The sequence below is a fragment of the Mizuhopecten yessoensis genome, unplaced genomic scaffold, assembly GCF_002113885.1.
Source record: "Mizuhopecten yessoensis strain PY_sf001 unplaced genomic scaffold, ASM211388v2 scaffold923, whole genome shotgun sequence".
NCBI classification, from domain to species: domain Eukaryota; kingdom Metazoa; phylum Mollusca; class Bivalvia; order Pectinida; family Pectinidae; genus Mizuhopecten; species Mizuhopecten yessoensis.
In genome coordinates this window covers 859,311-868,317 of record NW_018403789.1, presented here as the reverse complement: position 1 = coordinate 868,317, position 9,007 = coordinate 859,311, and the positions used below count along the sequence as shown (strand labels likewise).

Here is a 9,007-nt window from a genome sequence, read left to right as displayed (position 1 = left end):
AATACTGCAAACGATTATTCCCTATGTTCGTTCAGTTCAGCGAGTGTTTTTCAGAAGGTTTTCAGTATATATAGCAAAGTTTTATAACGAAGCAATTTAAATTTTACCGTTACAATAACTAAATCAATCAAGAAATTAGTAATTCGTATTTAAGCTTAAAGTTACTTTCCAACGGTAATTTGGAAATTATTCAATCGTCCTTTACTGAGAGACATTCTTCTACTCATTTAACGATCTTCCTTGCATCGCGTGACGGTTGAGGGAGGCTACTCCAGATTCTATTTGCGTCGAGTTCAAAATTACAGAAAGGAAAAACCGCAAAGCGTTATACGTCTATAGGAAGATTAATTCATCCTAAGGTTTCAAAACTCAAAACCAGTCTTGATTTACAATTACTTACAACATACAACTAAATAAAGAGAATGCCCCCTAAGAAAGTCTAAAATCTAAAGCAAAAATAATCAATAGAAATGAAAACAACGCTCCATCATCTTTTTTACTCTTGAAATTGAATGGAATTTTAAACAAAAGTCTTAATTTAAAATCAAGCATTGGCGACCATTTTAGATTTAGCATCTTTCGTGTAATAATCATCAAACTTTGACTCATCGCCAAAGATGAAGTGCTTGTGCATTTGCCAAATACGTCTGCCACGATCCTGAGCGTGTTTGAAGCTCCTCCACAACACAGACCAACATAGGTCGCTCCCACTGCCTTGGCCTCCTGCGCAAACGTCCGGATCTCGTCGCGGGAACTTAGTCACGTCAACACTTACAATGGGAAAGCTTTCGTTTCTGGAATTTAAAAATGTATAACCATTTATTTGATAACACAGGTCGAGTCATATTATTAATGACAGCTAATTGTCTATAACTCAAAAGATGGCCACTATAACAGAATTTCAAATATTCACTCATTAATTCATTTATTTTGGTCAATTCTCCAACAGAATATATAATTAGCACCAAAACAACCACAAAATTTCAACAAAAAGTAACAAAGTGTTCGAATAGCGAAGAATTCCCGATTGCTTTAAAAGTCATGAAAATGAAAAACAATCCTTATTAAAACTACTAAAGTTAATTTTCTCGATAACTTAAAGGAGAACGAATTGACATTTTTTCTTAAACATTCACGATTGTGATCTTACTGCCTCCTTTAAACTCTGAGGCATATGGAGCGACAGTCTCTTTAACATTATGTAGTATTAGGCGACAGTTTTCTTTTAAGTTTAAATTGTAACAAAATTTAAAGTTTCCTCCTTACTTTATAGAGCATGGCGATATTTTCCCAGAGCTTTACAGATCGCGCAAATCAGTTTTTCTGTAGCTTTATATATGATATAGTTAGATATCCCTCCAAAATTTATGTACTTAGATGCGAAATTTCCTTTTTAACTTTACATTGTAAGAGAAAACTATTCCTCTTCAAGAGCAAAATAAAACATTTTTCATAAAAGTATTTTAATAATATTGAGCTTTTAACACAAGATTCATCTGTTATTTTTCAGTGTCAATACCTATAAATTGATAACAAATAAATAAAGCTACAAGAGATCGTTTGAGATTAGGTCGTGGAAGCATTGAGGTTGATGTTGTTGTAATTAGCCAATGTAGCGATACAAATATTACCTATCACTTTCTCAACTCTCACTTTACTCATTACCACCGATTGATCTTTCCGTCATTCTTTTTTACAGTGTTTCACACACTGACCCTTTTTTTACCGTGTTTCATACACTGACCCTTTTTTACAGTGTTTCATACACTGACCCTTTTCTACAGTGTTTCACACACTGACCCTTTTTTACAGTGTTTCACACACTGACCCTTTTTTACAGTGTTTCACACACTGACCCTTTTTTACCGTGTTCCACACACTGACCCTTATTTTACAGTGTTTCACACACTGACTCTTTTATACCGTGTTTCACACTGACCCTTTTTTACAGTGTTTCACACACTGACCCTTTTTTTACAGTGTTTCACACACTGACCCATTTTTACAGTGTTTCACACACTGACCCTTTTTTACCGTGTTTCACACACTGACTCTTGTTTTACCGTGTTTCATACACTAACCCTTTTTTACAGTGTTTCACACACTGACCCTTTTTTACCGTGTTTCACACACTGACCCTTTTTTACAGTGTTTCACACACTGACCCTTTTTTACCGTGTTTCACACACTGACCCTTTTTTACCGTGTTTCACACACTGACTCTTGTTTTACCGTGTTTCATACACTAACCCTTTTTTACAGTGTTTCACACACTGACCCTTTTTTACCGTGTTTCACACACTGACCCTTTTTTACAGTGTTTCACACACTGACCCTTTACTATAATGTTTCACACACTGACCCTTTTTTACAGTGTTTCACACACTGACCCTTTTTTACAGTGTTTCACACACTGACCCTTTTTTACCGTGTTTCACACACTGACCCTTTTTTACCGTGTTTCACACACTGACTCTTGTTTTACCGTGTTTCATACACTAACCCTTTTTTACAGTGTTTCACACACTGACCCTTTTTTACCGTGTTTCACACACTGACCCTTTTTTACAGTGTTTCACACACTGACCCTTTATTACCGTGTTTCACACACTGACCCTTTTTTACCGTGTTTCACACACTGACTCTTTTGTATCTGCCTTACAGTTTAAGTTTCTCTTTTCTAGAAAATTGACCTATTTGCACGCATTCACTTTAATCTTGGAGGGGGGGAGGTAGGGGGGTTGTAATATGTTGGAAAAAATTAGCGTATGAAGGTAGGTAACACATTTTGTTTTAGCGAAAAATTGTATATGGTTTATAAAGGAGAGTGATTTTAACAGTGCTTCTTTGAATATTGCCTTAAAGTTTAGGGTAGGCACAAAAAATGAGGGTAGGTAGGGTTAACCGAAACACCAAGTATTTTTTGTTTGGCCTAATACAAGCTCACTAGACTTGATCAACAGGCATTCTTCATTGTTTACTAATCATAGATTGCTCGACTACAGTTTCAACTATTCCTGTTCGAGTATAAGTTTTCCTTGTTTGCTTTCCCTCCCTCTTTACTCCCTTCTTTGCTTTTCTTTGACTTCATATATATCCATTTCAAACTCTCTAAATTGCTCAGGTCAAGCATGGTCACCTGAACCGGAAGTTACGTACCAGAACCAGGACATGTAATGGTGAAGAAGGTTGGCTCGGCAACACTCGTCCTGTAGGGTACCGGAAGGCAGGCTATGGGTCCCTGTCGGGGCAACAATTCATTGAATGTGGAGATCAATTATCTGCGGCGCTATCAGCATAACTTGTGTATCAATATATCGTAAATCTTCATAATGATATGTGTTTTAAAAGTGCTTTCATTTTGACATACAGCTGCCAATATTTCTTATGTTTAGACTAATAAATTAGCAAACTGCTTCCAACATACCATTTGTTTATCATGACACATATTTAGCCATAATTAGGATTTTGTTTATTAATTAACCCACTCCGTCTCACGTAACCCTACTGCATACCTTGCATGCCTTCCTTACACATTTAAGCGACTCGATGATGGTGACAGGGCCACGCCCACAGTTGAGGCCCACCACATCAGCACCGCCCTCTTCCAGCATACGACACGCCTCCCCGATATTTATGCCGTCCCAGGTATCCATGGGGTTGGGTGATAACATAGTGATCACAACAGGTAAACCTTTTAAGTAATAAACTTAATTGGTATATCAATTACATTTTTATTCAACTGATTTGCATTGTTTTAGTATACGTCAGTAATGTTGGAAATCCGAAATATGCCTGATCCGTTGATCACTACCCAGCCACTCTCTACAAAACTGTATCACTTATTCAGGAACCTATATTTATCAGTCCACTATTTTGTGTGAACGAAGGTAACTGGATTATCGATTCGCACGCTATAAAACACTTGTAAGTTATCAGAGTTTGACGAAAATGTGTTACCTTTTTCTTGCACCTCTCCAACTATCCATACTTACCGTTGCCATATTTCTTAATGGCTTCCAGAGCAAGAGCAGCCTCTCCGTACTCTCCAAACGTCTCCCCGACGATAAAATCGGCCCCGCCCTTCACTGCCAACTCCACCTGCTCCTGTTAACCATATTTTAATCTATTTCAACTTCCGTCTTGGAAGTGTATGAGCCAACAAGGGTATTGATTGATTGCAAAACAAAGTCAGACAGAAAATGTGATGCCCAAAAAAGAACTAAGGAAACCGTTTAGAGCTTTTAAATTAAAACAATTTCTAGTTAACAAGAGAAAAATCTCGAAATATATCAATTCTATATCCATTTTTTAAATCGTTAGTAATCGCTTCAATAAAATTATCACGAATGTTTTCCTTTTCTAATTGTAAATGTCTTAAAACAACAGCACTGTCTATGAGGAACACGCATTAGGTCTGCGACAAAACAACAATGTGAGTGAGATCTAGTAAATACCATTTACAATGAGGTTATGACAAAAGAAAACGAAACCCTCCGTTGTGTTCCAAATGAAGCCAATCTTTGAGAGAAAAAACATGTTTTTAAACAACAAGAAGACGCAAGATATGTTTAGATAAATTGTATAGCTCCCACCCATCCCCCTAACAACAGTAGAATCATATCATTTCAGTTGAATTATGCGAAATAACTAACTCTGGATCCTGATGAGGTCAGGTATATCTGACGGCCTGTATTACCAGACAATCCCTCCTCCGTGCGTACAGATTAGGCGCAATTCAAGCCTCTTAACCATATTCCTCTTATACGTTTACCATTTCTACATATCCCTGGTCCCTATGATGTACAACACCACCTAGCGGTCCCGCTAGTGAAGTGGATCCATCCGGTCCAGCAGGATCAACTTGGATTTTCCTTATCTGTCGGAATTACCCTAAATATTGTCAGCCTTCTCCGATAACTTGGTTTGTTTTTGGTTTTGTTTTTTTTTTGTTTTTGTTTTTTTGTGTCTAAAGTGCTATCAATAGCCATAGTCGTGTACGGACATGGCTTCATGGTTAAGCTCTTAAAGCTGAAGAGTTATTGCTAATAGTTTCCTTTTAATTCACTATAAATAAATACTTATGAAGCATGTACCTATATACAGAGACAAAAAAAGAATTCGCACACAGACACTTATATAATTACAGTTACACACCCACACAAATTAATATTTAAATAAATTAATAATAAAAAATGGTATTCGTGACATTAGGTGTACAGACAAAAATCAAATGCACACAAAAGACAAAGGACAAGACATGTGGGACGAAGCAGGGACAAGGGAAACCAAGGTCAGAAAGATGTTAAATTTAATTTCTTTTAATTTTTAAATTTGCAACCAGTGATGTATTTGTGGGTTAATCTGTATTTTATTTTTAATGTTACTTTTAGATATTAGAATTTAAGCTGTTAATTCGAATTTGATATGATTTTTTAGACCATTCAGATTGAGTTCTAAATCAATTACAATGTGATAGTCTTTTGTTTTCTTTGATAAAATTTTACGACTGCTGCTGTAGGTTGTTGATAAATTCCAAAATCAATACGAGAATTCAGCCAGGCAAATTACCGGAAACAATTACCACATGTTGTCTGTAACGCTGTAGTATTTATTCATGTCCAAAATATTAACAGGTGGATAAAAAAAGATTTTCATTTTTAAACTAACACTTTTTAACTTAAAATGTTAATTTACTCTACCTTAAATATTGCCTTGACCGCTGCGATGTATGCTTCGTCGCCCTTTCTGTATATTCTAGAATTGCATATGTTTCCCGCCATCAATGTGCCGGTGTCGTCTGCGACTTGGCGCGCAATTCTGAGAGCCTCCATATTTATTCTTTCCAAATCATTTTCTCGACCTATCAGGCGGAGCTTTTCTCGGTGAGCATAGTACTATAACAAAACACTGCACATAGGAATATTTGTATTTTTCTCAGTCTGTTTGTTGTCTTTATTTGAAGAAAGCGTCGACTGCTTGAATCCAGAATATAATAAAAACTTGTTTTAAAAAAAAAACATAAGTAAACAGTGATTGTTACAAATTTTTGTAACCCAATATTTTGTAAATGTCCTGTACATTTTTTGACTCTATTACATTCTTTTCTCTTTTTCTTTTTGTGATGAAAATAAGTGTGCATTGAGATCAGACACTTGAGAAGTGAAACAAACAAAAATGATATAAAATATACCTGGCACACCGCTTCGGTGAGAGTAGTTGTAAATACATTTAGTGTATGAGAAATACTGAATACCTTTTGTGTCATTTTTGCGAACATCGTAAGTGTCTTTTAAAACCTCGTTGAATACTTTGCTTATTTCAGGCACCGGAAAAGTACAACAAAAATAGACAGTTAGATCATATTGTAATTGCAAATAGCTAAGGAACTATGATGATGCAATCGCATATTCTTCTTGCTCAAACATATTTTAGACAATATAATTTCTTTTTTGAATTACCCAAATCGGGGGATATCATATCTCGCTATATAAATAAATGGATCGTTCTATTTGATTCTAGTTCAAGACTGTGGGTATATATATTGCACATTTCCAAAACAACAATGATTTATCTTTATACATATCTCACTCTTATTTTAAATTTTCGAACAGTGCGTTTTGCGTGCATTGATCACACACTGCATCTTAGGGCAGGAATCATATCCTATCGTTAAATGATGACAACACTAAAAGCCCACGGCCGTTCCAGGAATAAACGCCCAGCTATCTACGTGGAAATCTTAACACTTATTCAATAAACAGATCAGATCAAAATGTTAGTTGTAAAGTTAAAGACGCGTCGTTGACTTTACATAAATATTAATCGCTAAATATATTTTTTGTCATGAAAATGTAGGTGGAACTTAATTGTATAAGGCAAAGGTAAAATATTGCACGTTAGAGATTCTCAACAAATGAAAGTAACTAAACGTTTAAACCACCTACTGTAAATGCTAGAACGACGTCACTTCCGGCATGAACAAATTCTTCGTGTAAGCTCTTCACACGTTCTGGATGTTCGAGAATAACTTCCGGAACGAAACTTCCTGCTGTGAGATATCCTCTTCTTTCAAATTCGAATATGTATCCCTCCGCCACCACCACGCTCTCGCCGTCTCTCAAACGTTCCAGCCTTCAATGTATAAGAAAACACATTGCATGTGTATGTGACATTTTATTCACATGGCCATGCTATAAAAACAGGACCAAGACCAACTGTATATACCAATATCAGCCTGGGGATATCTTACTCAACTGTGGTACCGATACACAGTTTCGTATTTTCTATTTGGATTCTTCTTCTTTCCTTTGTACATAAGACATTAACTTGATAAGATTTCAAAAACAATTTCAAATTTCGGAGAAATATTTTCGTTACCGGATCATAGGAGGACGGGTGTCTATGGCAACACTGCTGAAAAAGAAAATAGATAAAAAATAAAGACAGGAAAAAGAGATAATGAAAAATATCAAAGTTTTACTTTTTACACAAACATGTACGTATTAACATTAATCGCTATATATGTTCTTTTGTCATGAAAATGTAGGTGGAACTTAATTACATAAGGGATAGATCAATTTGCCCAATGATGACACTGTCGATAAATATGGTCCTTCAGACAAATATGACGTCACGGTGCAAGATAAAATGTAAATATGGCGAGGTCGGTTATAAGTAGGGTTAAGGCCATGATCTGCGTTCTTAATCGATCGTTAACCCATGTCTGACATGTTTGCCTCAATATGACACTATATTGCTTCTCTGCCACATATTATGGCATAACTCCATTTGACCTCACGTGTCACCTTTACTATTACGGGAGCCTTGAAATAACAAGGACAGTTATCTTAGGCAGTAAACCCCGGTTAAATATTTCTTTGTTTAACAAGTTGCAATTTTCCAGGAAATACAACATGTAAATTCCATGAGCTGAGAAGACTGGTATGTAAATAATGAATAAAGGAAAAGAGGTTGGTCGGTCGGCGCAGTTGATAACGCACTCTTCTTTCACCAAGGTAGTCAGGGTTCGATTCCCCCTTTGAAAGTGAAAAAGTATGCATTCACCTACTTGACATCGAGGATTTTCTTCGGTTCTTCCGGTTTCCGCACACATTAAATACTACCACCAATTTTAGTGTGCAGCAACAAACCGCCAATATACAGATTTTAAAATAGAGGGAGATCACGCAAGACAAATCGTGCAACAAAATTTTACTGATATCAATGTGAATATGAACTATTATGACTTAGTAAGCCTTACCTTTTGTCGGCATACCTGGTTCTCTGTTTCTCTCTTTCACCTGTCAGACACAGCTAATCGCCGATACTATACATCACAAACAAAAACACAATTCTTATCGCCCGGTGAGTCGTGTATGGAAACTTACTCCGGTAAAAAGTAGAAGAATGGATAACATTAACTGCTGCCATTAACTCTCTGGAACGTTTTCGAGATGTCCATTGTTTTAATGTAGGTGCACCACATCAGTTCTTTGCGATTCGCCATCACAGAGGACCAATAAACTACAAAACCAGGGTTTTTTTAACAGAGAACTTCAATTCAGTCCAAACTGACGAAATATAAGATCGTCAGCCTGCATTTTAACATTGGAATTTGGTGTGAGGCATGATTATAGAAATGTGTATGTTTTATTAATCAAATGTTTAGTCCTATTTAGTCTCTTAAGGTCAGTCAGAAACGTTCATTGATTCAAATTAAAACTTCCAAAATTCCAAAGCTTATACATTCCCTTATCTGGAAAACGATTTTGCCTTCTGTGGGAAAACGGCTGATATTACAAGCGCGACTTTTCCCTTTACTCATCCAGCGAAAGTTACAGATATATACTATGGAATGAATAAAAAGTTAAAAGACAGATATTTTAAAATGAAAGACATTTAACTCTGCATTTTACTTATGAAGTGTTTATTGAATGAATAAATTTGATGTTTTTGACACAAAGTTTGTTTATTTTACTATATTATAAAAGAATCCGCATTTTGG

The 9,007-nt window shown here is 35.9% G+C and overlaps 1 pseudogene; it reads right to left on the bottom strand.

The window, feature by feature from the left end:
• Nucleotides 1–430: 430 nt before the first annotated feature.
• On the bottom strand, nucleotides 431–8,227 carry LOC110455471 (annotated as a pseudogene).
• Nucleotides 8,228–9,007: the final 780 nt, after the last annotated feature.